A 13,265-nucleotide genomic window follows, 5' to 3' on the forward strand; every position below is an offset into this window, starting at 1 on the left:
ATTGCTAAGTGGTTATTATTGTGTTCTGGGTGGTTGCTAGGGCATTGCTTCTGTAAGTGTTTTTTTTACTGTGTTCTGTGTAGTTGCATGGGTGTTGCTAATGTAAGTGGTTGTTATGGAGGTCTGTGTGGTTGCTAGGGAATTGTTCCTATAAGTGGTTGTTCCAGTAATGTGGATAGTTGCAAGGGTGGCCCTAAGTGGTTATTACAGTATTATGGGTGGTATTTAGGGTGTTGCTACTCTATGTGGTTGTTAAGGTGTTCTGGATGGTTGCTAGCAGCCCACTCCCAAGTCTCTATTATATTCTGATCTTTAGATAAGACATGGGTCCCCCGTTATATCATCCACCAGGCAAGATTTTATAATCTGATGGTTTAGATAAGTAATATTACACCTCTCCTCAGCTCTGTAGGTCTACACAAAGCAATTGAACAGGTAGCAACATTTTGAAGCTCCAAAAAGCACATAAAGGCAGCATAAAAGTAATCCATCTGACTTCAGTAGTTCAATCATGTCTTCAGAAGCAATGCTATAGGTGTTAGTGAGAAACAGCTCAATTCCTTTTTTACTACAAATTATCCACAGTAGGTGGCGATATGCACGGAGAATGCAAATCACCAAAAACAAAAGAAGAAGAATTTGAAAGTGTAAGTAAAAGCGGAGATTGCTAATAAAATAAATATTGATCTGTTTCTCACCAACATCTCTCATATCGCTTCTGAAGACATGGATTTAACCACTGTAGTCTTAAAGATTGCTTTTATGCTACCTTTATGTGTTTTTGGAGCTTCAAAGTTTTTGCACCCATTCACTTGCATAGTATGGACCTACAGAGACGAAATACTCTCCTAAAAAGCTTTGTTTGGGTTCTGCTGAAGAAAGAAAGTCATACACATCTGTGATGTCATGAAGGTGAGTGATGAGGTCATTTTATTTATGGGGGGAACTATCCCTTTAAGTTTAGGGGTAAGTTAAAATCCCTAACTTGAAGTATGAGCAGTAGTAGTACTGATGCTTGTCATAGTCTCAGGCCTCTGGAAAGGGGTTGCGGTGTTCTCCAGATGCTTTGCGATCTTGTAACCAAAGACGGGAAAATCCTGGCAGCTGATCTGTAGTGTTTATGTTATTAATAGCAAAGCATTGCATCGTTGCAGCCATGGAAGTGTTTTTATTTCGATTGTGACTTTGGTTTGCTGTGCTAGATATCCTCCTCTGTTATGACATTTAATCACGGTCTAAAATAGAAGAATGACTTGTATACACAAAAATGGTATGACGTACATCCTGTCCGCTATGAAAACAATGACAGAGTATTTACTGTTAGTCCATTGCAAGTTACAACTTTTGCTGTTTTTCAAAAACATCAAAGGTCTCATATGAAGTACTTAAAGTACATTATAGGAACGTGATAATGCCTGACAGTATTTGGGTGACCTTAGTTCAGTTATTATTAGTGAATAAGGCAGCTGGGTGCATATAAATGAAAGTTTATCTTCAATATACACAGACAATATCTACTTCACTTCTCAAGAGCTCCCTGGGCGCACCACACAGCTGCTCAGTGCTGAAACTGAACCGTATTTGTAGAGACATCCAAACGTGTACACAGAGGACACCAGGAAAACTCACACTTTTCCAGCCAATCAGATCTCAGCTCATGCCAATGGCTGTTTAACTTCACAACTACAGGTTTTGTTACATGGGAGTCTCTTGAGAAAATTAGAATTCCCAAATTGCTGTGAATGATTGGCAGTTATTGCATCCTCTGTGATAATGAATTCTTCCAATTCTTAGGGTATTTTCAGCAGAGGTGGGAAAGCATCGTTGGCACTTTGTTTATATTTAGTATTGATACCGCTACAGCTTGACAAACTAACACGCACAAACACACATAATAAAGACATGTTCAAACACTGGCACATTGGCAAAATTGTATGGCTAATTTGGGATCACAAAAGCTGGCTCATGCCAAACCAAGCATTGCCACCTTAACTTTCAACCCCACTTTCAAAGTATTTCTTTTCTCATATTTTATTCAGCATAAAGAAGATGAATGGTCCTTAATGGTCCTCTATTTTCAGGACCATTAAGTTTGTTTTGCATTCTTCAAAATACAAATATTACCCACCAACAGGAAACGTTCCAACTACTTTGGCTAATGTTATGTCAAGGTTAGGAACAAATAAAATCACGTTAATGGACAAACATCCTTTAAACTACATTTTTGTCTTTATATATTTTATTTTCAGTTAAAACTGGAAGTTTTCACATTTTCAGGAATTCTTTTTTTTTTTGTTCTCCCCAATTTGGAATGCCCAATTCCCAATGTGCTCTAAGTCCTCGTGGTGGTGTAGTCACTCGCCTCAATCCGGGTGGCGGAGGACGAATCTCAGTTGACTCTGCACCTGAGACCGTCAATCCGCGCATCTTATCACGTGGCTTGTTGAGCGCGTTACCGCGGAGATGTAGCGCGTGTGGAGGCACGCGCTACATTCTCCATGACTTCCACACACAACACACCACACGCTCCACCGAGAGTGAGAACCACATTATAGTGACCACGAGGATGTTAACCCATGTGACACTAACCTCCCTAGCAACCGGGCAAATTTGGTTGCTAAGGAGACCTGGCTGGAGTCACTCAGCACGACCAGGATACGAACTCGTGACTCCAGGTGTGATAGTCAGCGTCAATACTCGCTGAGCTACCCAGGCCACCCTCATTTTCAGGAATTCTTAATGCAAACTGGACATTTTCACGTTACCCACAACCACAATGTAACATTTGGAAAACATTTTAAAAACATGACCTAAATAACGTTCTACTCACGTTAAAAATACTGGACATTTTCACGCTCCACAAACCCATAATGAAACATTTTGAGAATGTTCTATGAACATCAATCTAATAGCTTTTACTCACGTTAAGAAAACTAGTTATTTTCACGTTACCCTCAACCAAAATATAATGTTTTGAAAACGTTATAAGAACATAAATTAAATAACGTTCTACTTGGTAAAAAAAGAAAATGAATTAAATAGCATTTTGCTTACATTAAGAAAATTGGATATGTTCATATTCCTCACAACCATAATGTAACGTTTAGAAAACAGTTGTTTGCTTTGCTTGTTATGTAGGCAGTGTTAAGTGCCTACATAACATAACGAGTGGTGGTAGCGTAGTACCATAACATAACTGTTAATCAGAAGGTTGCTGGTTCGATCCCCACAGCCACCACCATTGTGTCCTTGAGTAAGGCACTTAACTCCAGGTTGCTCCGGGGGGATTGTCCCTGTAATAAGTGCACTGTAAGTCGCTTTGGATAAAAGCGTCTGCCAAATGCATAAATGTTTAAGGCGCAGTATACGATACGCTAGCATTTCGATACCAATATAGCCATTATGTTTTGCATGGCTCTCTTTAAATCTTCTTAAACTAGGGGGTCAAGCTTTGACTGGTAATCAAGGTCCAGTTAGCCACTGCTGGCAGATGATATTCCTACAACATGTACTCTAATAAAAAATAGCATTTTTCTTTTCTTTTTTTGCTCAACATTCTGATTTATTAAAGTAGATGTATTTTTACCAATGCAAAATTTTTGGAGGGCTCTTAAAAGTGTCAAATGGACTTTTCCCTGTATTTCCCTGACTTTATCCCAGTCCTTGAGATGAAAAGCTTGTCAAAAGAGAATTTGATTCAGCTATGCGAAGACGGGAGAATATTGACTAAATAAAGACCGGCAGGCACTGGAGCATTGCATTGGAGTTGATGATATGATTGCCAAAATTAACCTCATCATTCAGTAATAATTTCAACACATGAGACCTATTTGTATATCTGGGAAGACATCTATACTCCCAATGAAACAGAGAGAGATATAGATGAGACAAGAAGACACAGGTCACAAAGGAGTTTGATATCAGTTTTAACTCCATAAGGATTTATTAATATGGTTATACATTTCTGTCTGACTGTCTATCTATCTGTCTGACTGTCTGTCTGATTGTTTTGCATTTTGTCATTCAACAAGCATTTGGATGGTGAGCAGCCCTGTCATGACAAGGAATTACTGTTGAAGGTCTACAGTCTTAATCTGATCAAATGTGACCTGATGTCACCCTACATGGGACAGAGAGAGAATGAGAGGGAGAGATAGAGGACATACTGTGGAGAGGTTGTGGAGTGTACATAAAAATAGGAATCATAAACTGCTGCCTAATTTAAAATGACACCTGATGACGTATTAGGGGAGAGTTCAAGAGATATATTATTATAATTTTTTTAATTTTTTTTTTAAATAAGCAGTGAAACAATTTTCTTTTAAACTATTTTTAGATTGTCCATTAAATCAAATTCAGGTGGTGTGACCAACCTACATGTGGCCACTTTGCGGTCATGTGAAAAGAAAGACATAAAACAGAGAAGACACTTATAGGCTCTGGTGACTGTATGTGACGTTTTTATGAAAAGCACTTTTGGGGGGGGTTTTCAGATAAAATGGAATAACCATAAGAAAATGTATTGATATTTGTGACTCAAATATTAACGATATTCGTAAAAAAAAAAAAAAAAAATTACAAAACAAAATTACAAAAAAATTTAATAATAATTTTACCTTGAATAATGTGTCGGAAACTTTTTTGTTTTTAATGAATAATTAAGTGTTCAAGGTGAAAGGAAAGCATTTGAAAAAATGTTACTTGATGTTTACACCATTTAACATTTTTAAAATCATTACATCTAATTTTTGGTATAAAATAATAATATATTTTTTTTTTTTTTTTTTTTTTTTAAATCCAACATGGACACAAAATTACATTTTGACTAACTTCAAACTAGATTTTTTTTTATATTTCTCATTTTTATCACCTTGGACAACCTTATATGTAAATGGCCAACAAATCAACATTGTTGTTCAATAAAACAACATTAATATTGATTTAGTGATATTTCTATTGGGTATAAGTATTGTATTAGGTAAATAGCAAACAAATAGCTTATTGTGCTACAAACATGAATGATACCTAAAATAATACGGCTTGTTGAGGAGTAGGTGTGCGATTAATATTAAAATTATTACCCACAGGATGATAAAATGACTAAAGAATCCTATAAACCTCCACAGCAGAATATTATAAAGACTTGTGGATGGGCCCTTTGACTTGGGCAAAAATAAGCAACCCCCAACAGTAGCAACCATCCAGAACATCCCTAGCAACCAGATAGCAATGTGCCAACAACCACTCCCTCCACTCCAAACACCTTAGCAACCCATAGCAACACTTTGGCAACCACCCACAACGCCCTAGCATCAACACGGGGGAAACATTACTCACTTTTTTCAGAAAATGTACACATCTAGTATGCAATATTCTTTGCTAGATGCAAGCGGTGTAGTCACTGACTGGATCGGGATCAGCTTTGCTCTGTTGAACATATTTTCAATGGCACAAACGGCTCCTTCAATATCACCTCCTTCACAAAGACAACTGCTGACCTAGAATGAGAAATATGTTTGGTAATAACCTCACAGGTAGTTTCATACGTGTTTTGAGAGTCGGTTATATAACTGTATTCTCTTTTGTGCTGCCTGGTTGTGATTAAGTAAATGTTACTGATAAGCAGGTTTTTTTTATTGCCACATGGTTCTGCTCTGGAGTGGACGCATGACATCAGACCAGATGAGCGCATGCCTTTCTGAAGGGAGGAAGATGATGTCATCACCCTCGTACTGTAAAAGGAGGACAAAGTAAAGACGTGAAAGTGATTACAGCACTATTTCACCTCATTGACCCCTGTCAGAGACAAAATACTCTGTCCATCACTGGGTTCCATTCTCAATAACTACATCTCTTTAATCAGACATTTTCAAACAAGCAAAACCTGGGAGGAATTCAGAGTCAAGATGGACTTGGAGAAGCGTAGCATACGGGAAGGAAAAATCACAAATGAGATCTCTTAATTGCTTCTTCAAGAGATTCAAAGCTCCTACATGTGCACAATGGTCTCGAGAACTTCATTATGTCTTCTGAGCTATCAGAGTTCTGGAGGGAAAGCATGAAGCCATCGGAGACTCCAGATCTCTTGATGTAATGCTTTGGTCTCACCTGCACATTCTTCTCTGACAATAGTTGTGGGCTGTAGAACAGAGATGACTTCTCCAGAGAGTCTGTGTTTGGCTGTAATAATATAATGTTATTTCAGCATCCCAAGGCTGTGTCATTTTTAGAGAAACACACCCTTCTTGCAGGAGTGCAGACTGACGTTATACAGTCTCAAGTACTAACAGGTGAAGAAATGAACCGTTTACACATGGATGAAATCAGGTTTCTGTTGATGTCTGTGTGGAAATGCAACTGACAATCCCAGACCTCACTTCTTGTGTTAATCATGGTATATCTGCAGATTTATACATGCTATGCTCAAAAAGCACATTCATATTCATAGACACTTTCATTTGCCTTCAAATAGGAATGAAGTAGTTATATAACAGTTAAATTGTACAACCAACGACCGTTACAAAATTAGCTGTGTCTCTACCATGGTATAATGATGGTATCAAACAGAAACACCATGGTACTTTCATATATAATATGGTACCGAATAATTACCATATTCAAATACTCCAAGGTACTTCAAACCATGGTAATACAATTGTACTTGTCCAAAAACTGAGAAAATAACACGGCACTTTTTTCAGTTAACAAGGTACATGTCCCAAAAACATTGTACATATTCAAAATCCATGGCAGTATCATGGTACTTTTCCAATAAACATGGTAATACCATAATTTTTTCAGTTAACAAGATACATATCCCAAAACGTGAGCAGTGATGGCTCAGTGGTTGAGGCTCAGGGTTACTGACCAGAAGGTTGGGGGTTCAAGCCCCAGCACCACCAAGATGCCACCATTGTGTCCTTGAGCAAGGCACTTAACTCCAGGTTGCTCCGGGGGGATTGTCCCTGTAATAAGTGCCCTGTAAGTTGCTTTGGATAAAAGCGTCTGCCAAATGCATAAATGTAAATAAATGTAAATGTAAAACCATTGTACATATTCAAAATCCACGGCAGTATCATGGTACTTTTCCAATAAACATGGTAATACCACGGTAATTTTTACATTACAAGAAAATGGAAATAAAATGGATAATTTCCACAAAAAAACGTGACAATACCATGGAACTTTTTCAGTTATTAATGTACGTGTCCCAAAACCATGGTAATAACATGGTAATTTTCTAAACATACTATGGTATGTGTCCCAAAACCATGGTAATACTGTGATACATGTCCAAAAACATGGTAAGACCATGGTACTTTTTCAGTTGCCAAGGTACGTATCCCAAAACCATGGTAATAACATGGTATGTTTTTTACATATGTCATGGCACTTGTCTAAAAAACTTGGTAATACCATGGTACATGTCCAAAAACCACGAGAACATGGTATTTTCAAAATATACCATGGTATGTATCCAATAACCATGGTAATACCATAGCGCATGTCTAAAAAAACTTGGTAACACCATGACGCATATCCAAAAAACATGGTAATACCATGGCGCATGTCCAAAAAACATGGTAATACAACGGCGTATGTCTAAAAAAACATGGTAATACCATGGCGCACGTCCAAAAAACATGGTAATACAACGGCGTATGTCTAAAAAAACATGGTAATACCATGGCGCATGTCTAAAAAAACATGGTAATACAATGGCGCATGTCTAAAAAACATGGTAATACAATGGCGCATGTCCAAAAAACATGGTAATACAATGGCGCATGTCCAAAAAACATGGTAATACAATGGCGTATGTCTAAAAAAACATGGTAATACCATGGCGCATGTCCAAAAAACATGGTAATACAACGGCGTATGTCTAAAAAACATGGTAATACAACGGCGTATGTCTAAAAAAACATGGTAATACCATGGCGCATGTCAAAAAAACATGGTAATACAATGGCGCATGTCTAAAAAAACATGGTAATACAATGGCGCATGTCCAAAAAACATGGTAATACAATGGCACATGTCCAAAAAACATGGTAATACAATGGCGTATGTCTAAAAAAACATGGTAATACCATGGCGCATGTCCAAAAAACATGGTAATACAACGGCGTATGTCTAAAAAAACATGGTAATACCATGGCGCATGTCAAAAAACATGGTAATACAATGGCGCATGTCTAAAAAAACATGGTAATACAATGGCGCATGTCCAAAAAACATGGTAATACAATGGCGCATGTCCAAAAACATGGTAATACAATGGCGCATGTCCAAAAACATGGTAAGACCATGGCACATGTCCAAAAACATGGTAATACAATGGCACATGTCCAAAAAACATGGTAATACAATGGCGCATGTCCAAAAACATGGTAATACAATGGCGCATGTCCAAAAACATGGCAAGACCATGGCACATGTCCAAAAACATGGTAATACAATGACGCATGTCTAAAAACATGGTAATACAATGACGCATGTCCAAAAAACATGGTAATACAATGACGCATGTCCAAAAAACATGGTAAGACCATGGTACTTTTTCAGTTGCCAAGGTACGTATCCCAAAACCATGGTAATAACATGGTATGTTTTTTACATATGTCATGGCACTTGTCTAAAAAACTTGGTAATACCATGGTACATGTCCAAAAACCACGAGAACATGGTATTTTCAAAATATTTCATGGTATGTATCCAATAACAATGGTAATACTCTGATAAATGTCCAGAAGACATGGCAATATCATGGTACTTTTTACATTTACCGTGGCATGTGTCCCAAAACCAGAGTAATATTATGATTCTTTTTATTCTTATTATGGTACTTATCTAAAAACCATGGTAATACCATTGTGCATGTGCAAAAATAATAATAATCCCATTGCACATATCCAAAAACCACTGTAATACCATTTTTCAGTTACCAAGGTATGTGTCCCAAAACCATGGTAACACCATGGTACATATTCAGAAACCATAGTAATACATTGAAACTATTTACATATACCATGGTACATATCCATAAACAATGATAATATCATGGTACTTTTAACATATACCACAGTTAGTAGTTAAAGTTAAAAATAACCTAAACACATAAATCAACTTCACAAATAGTCTGTGTTTTGTTGCCATGACTATGGTGAGGACAGACAGTAGAAGTAGATGTTGTTGTTTCTCACTCTGTGGTGCAGAATTAGAGCTGATGTCATGAGTCGTGTCCAAGGGCGTAGATTTGGCTTGAACATTGTGGTGGTTGCAACGTGAAGCGTTTACCCATGTTTCCATTGATCATGGTATAAATATTGGGGTGTTGTACTTGCTTGTTTTGATCCCCCCCGGAATCTACACCCCTGGTCGTGTCTTATCACTGGCCGCTAGTTGAGAAGTGACACAAACACTAACTGTGGCCAAAGATTCAAGGGAAACTAATCATTCCAGTGGGAACGAGAGAGAGGCATGTAAGCAATAAGACAATGCATTTGCAAAAACTGAGTCTCCAGTGGCCATAATAATAGACATTTGAGCACATTTGAGAAAACAGTAAAAACATTTTAATACATTGCTGATCAAAGGGGACAAAGTTAAAGCAATCTTTTAAGTATATGCTCAAAGCGAAATACGCAAATGTATTTTCTGGTTCTGACACGGGAAAATTTGGTGGCATGAAGTGTTTTAGATTTCGACTGTTCATCTCTACATTTTCATTTATGCATTTGGCAGATGCTTTTATCCAACTTATTGGATAATTATATACGTATTACAGGGACAATCCCCCCGGAGCAACCTGGAGTTAAGTGCCTTGCTCAAGGACACAATGGTGGTGGCTTTGGGGATTGAACCAGCAACCTTCTGATTAGCAGTTACGTGCTTTAGCCCACTACGCCACCACCACTCCATACAATATCTGTGTACTTTTGTACTAAAACAGTTACTTAGATCTCCAAATACTCTGAAAATACAGATAACATGAATCTACATTCAGTTCTGTTGCTGGAATAATTAATGTTTTGAAGGAATAAATCACACAAAAACGAAAATTATGTAATGATTTTCTCAACACAAGTTTGAATATGCATAAAAGTTTTGAAAGCTATGGCTGAGGTGACCATTTTCATTGAATAACGACATAACGTTTTGTCTGTTGCTCACTCAAAGCAAGGGGCGGGCGGAACCAGCTAATTTTGATAGCTGGTGCTGAAGAAGGTACTAAATCATTGACAGGGGGAGCTGAGCTTTGGTTTCTAAATATGTGCAAAACCCGGCATGGCCAAGCGATTTTATTAAAATATCAGTTTGCACGAGGGGACAACTGAAGTGAAATCTCTATGCTGCAACCTCAAAAAAACAGGCAACACACTTTCAGGGGTGTTTTCAGCTTTTTATAGTACTGTTTGAAGCACAGGTACAGCAAGTCTACTCTGTACAGTCAGGGCCAGTGGTGGCTCAGCAGTGGCTCTGGGTTACTGACCGAAAGGTCGGGGGTTCATGCTCCAGCACCGCCAGGATACCACTATTGGGCCCTTGAGCAAGGCCCTTTACCCTATCTAGTCCAGGGGCGCGGTTTCATGGCTGACCCTGCGCTCTGACCCCAGCTTAATTGGGATATGCGAAAACAACTGCATTTCATTGGCTCTGTACCTGTACTCCGCACAATGACAATAAAGTTGAATCTTAAAACAGTGTACCCTTATTGGGGATCTGGGGACATGCTCCCATGGGCCAGGAGAAACTTTTGGCAAAAACGTCACTAAAGCATTTAATTCTGGTGAATTTAGGAGAAGCCTTTATACCTTTTCCCAAGTATATATCTTGTGTAGCAATTAATATAACTACAAGCTACATGTATTGATAAAATACTTACTAACACAGCACATCCAGCACTAGTTAAAGTTTATCAAAATCAACTATCTTTAAAAAATACAATAGAATTGGCTGCTGTGGTAGGACCATGGTATTGTGATTGTATCAGATGGTAATACTGCATGCAAATAATACTTTTTGATACCTGTTTGGTTGGAAAAATGGCTTCATCATGAGTTGTTCAAAAGCTGCACATGCAGGTGTTGAAATGAATAAAGACATCATTCATCGCTGTCAAACAAAGGATGCACTTGCAGGTTTTGATCCAAAATATCACCGTCTCCGCATCAACGGGGAGGCCATAAACTGACACATACATGTCGCAAAATCGTCCTTGACCTTATCTTAAAAACAGCCATTTTAGGTGGCACTTATTTGCCATTGTTTTAAAGCCTTATTTTGTCATTTTAAGTAACATAAATGCATTAGTGGTCTCTGAAATGTTCCGATTCTAATCTTTCAAAGGATACCTCATATGCCTGACTAATGTATACGACGGCTTGAGCATTTTAAGCGTAAACTTTGTTCTCAATATAGCACCCCCTTTTGGACCGTTGAAGAGGTTTTTAAACAGTCAATTCCAACATTATTTGTAATGGTCTTCCCGAGTCCAATGCATTCTAGACTTTTAACTATGCTATGACCTCTCTCTCTGTCTCTCATGAGAGTAACATGTCTGCATTAAACTTCATATCCACCTCAAACTGAAATGCTTTGACAGTTCTCCTCAAAGTCCAGAGATAATATTGAGTCACACAGGCTGATTTAAGACATCATCAAAGTCATGGTGGACATCAAAGTGCAATAACATTGCCAAGCATTGCTGTTTTATCCTCCGTTCCCCAGAGTCCGTGGTAAAGGAACTCTAGTGGAAAATGGAATGGCTAAGTGCAATCTGATGAAGCGTTTCCTGAAAGCAGCCCTTACTAATGTCAGGCTTTAAACTCTTGAATAAACCTCTTTGCACATATTTGGATCAACTGTTACCATTTACAAAAACATAAAATAAAGACTAGATTTATAAAATTTTTTCTGAAGAAAATGTGAGTGTTGTTTGCCCATGCAAAACTCGCCACTGCTATGGAGGGTGTTATGGGTGGTTGCCATTTGCCACGATGTAGCGATTGCTAGGTTGCCCTGTGTGGTCTTTCTAGGGCCCCTAAGTCTCTATGATATTCTAGTCTCTAGATATGGCTTGGGCCCCTTTTTCAGTGTTAGCCTATGGGACATTTTATTATCTGCTGGGCGAAAGTCTTTTTAATATCACACCTCCTCAACAAGCAGCAAAATTTGAAGTATCATTCATGTCTGAAGCCCAAATGATGCAAAACCACCACAAATTGCCTACAACTGCACATCAGGGCAGTTCACAAATAAAAACAAAATGTTGAGTGTAAGAAAAATGTTTTAACAATACTTTACGATCCCCACAGGTCTAAAAGAAGTTGAAGAAACACTCATTTATAGGTATACATCCTATAAAAGAACAGCAGTTTCCATCATAATAAAGAAAAAAATCTAAAACAAAATGTAATCCAGAAGTGTAAGACATACCTTTTTCAAGTAGTCCCAAACTAAAAGTAACAGCTCAAAGACGATGACTTTGTCAAAGTCAGTGAAGTCTTTAAAAACATGTCACCAACATACGAAATGTCCACTTTAGCCCATCCACTCCTGGAATAAACCATCACAAAGAAGTTCTGTCTTTCTCCTTGCTGTTCTTTCTTTACCTCGTCTTCTGCTCCTACTGTCAGCACAGAGATTGTTCAAGTACTATCGGTCTGTGAGAACTCTGTTGTCTACAATCCAAGTCTGAGCAATCTGAATGACTTAGGAGAGGATAGAGAGAGACAGAGAGAGAGTGGGAGAGTGAATGACCAATAAGAAGGGAGGTAGATGTGGTTGGATCTGGTTGCTTTAAGTTCTTTACAGCATTCTGGATAAGAGACAGTTGGGCCGGTCTGAGGAGACTCAGCACTGCTTTATGTTCTGGACCATGAAGTGTGTTGACTAAGAGCTAATTTTAGCCCATGCGCTTAATCTGTCGTAGTGTTTAACAGCTGAGGGGGTTCAAACAGACACGTGAATCCTGCTGACAGCTGGACTATATGGTATTCTGCCAAATGAGGAAAAGTCTGTCGTAACTAGTCAAGTAGTTGCCGGGCTAGAAATGTAAGCACAGCGTAGTTCTAGCGGGAAGACTAGCAGCTGTACATCATCGCACCATTAGCTGGGTAACTCCTAGCCCATCACATGTAAGCCGTTTCTTTAGAAGTCTGCTCACAATGCTGTTTCAGTGTGCTAACACGGCAACCTCCACCACCCCACCACCACCAGTTGAGTCCCGTCCTGCATGGGAGTAGGCTCCTCGCCCCTGC

At 38.5% G+C, this 13,265-nt stretch overlaps 1 protein-coding gene across 4 annotated transcripts in view; it reads right to left on the minus strand.

Annotated features, from left to right (window-relative positions):
* LOC127624414 (filamin-A-interacting protein 1-like) overlaps nucleotides 1–12,832 on the minus strand; it is a 28,624-nt gene extending 15,792 nt beyond the window's left edge. The window contains exons 1-2 of one of the 4 annotated variants that reach the window (XM_052099231.1): nucleotides 12,442–12,832; nucleotides 5,338–5,498 (exon numbers count right to left, since the gene is read on the minus strand). The gene's annotated coding sequence lies outside the window, so the exon portion shown is untranslated. Of the gene's footprint in view, nucleotides 1–5,337; nucleotides 6,472–12,441 lie in introns of those variants that run through there. The other 3 variants (XM_052099232.1, XM_052099233.1, XM_052099230.1) reach the window with 3 other exon arrangements.
* Nucleotides 12,833–13,265: the final 433 nt, after the last annotated feature.

This window comes from Xyrauchen texanus, chromosome 30 (assembly GCF_025860055.1).
Source record: "Xyrauchen texanus isolate HMW12.3.18 chromosome 30, RBS_HiC_50CHRs, whole genome shotgun sequence".
NCBI classification, from domain to species: Eukaryota; Metazoa; Chordata; class Actinopteri; order Cypriniformes; family Catostomidae; genus Xyrauchen; species Xyrauchen texanus.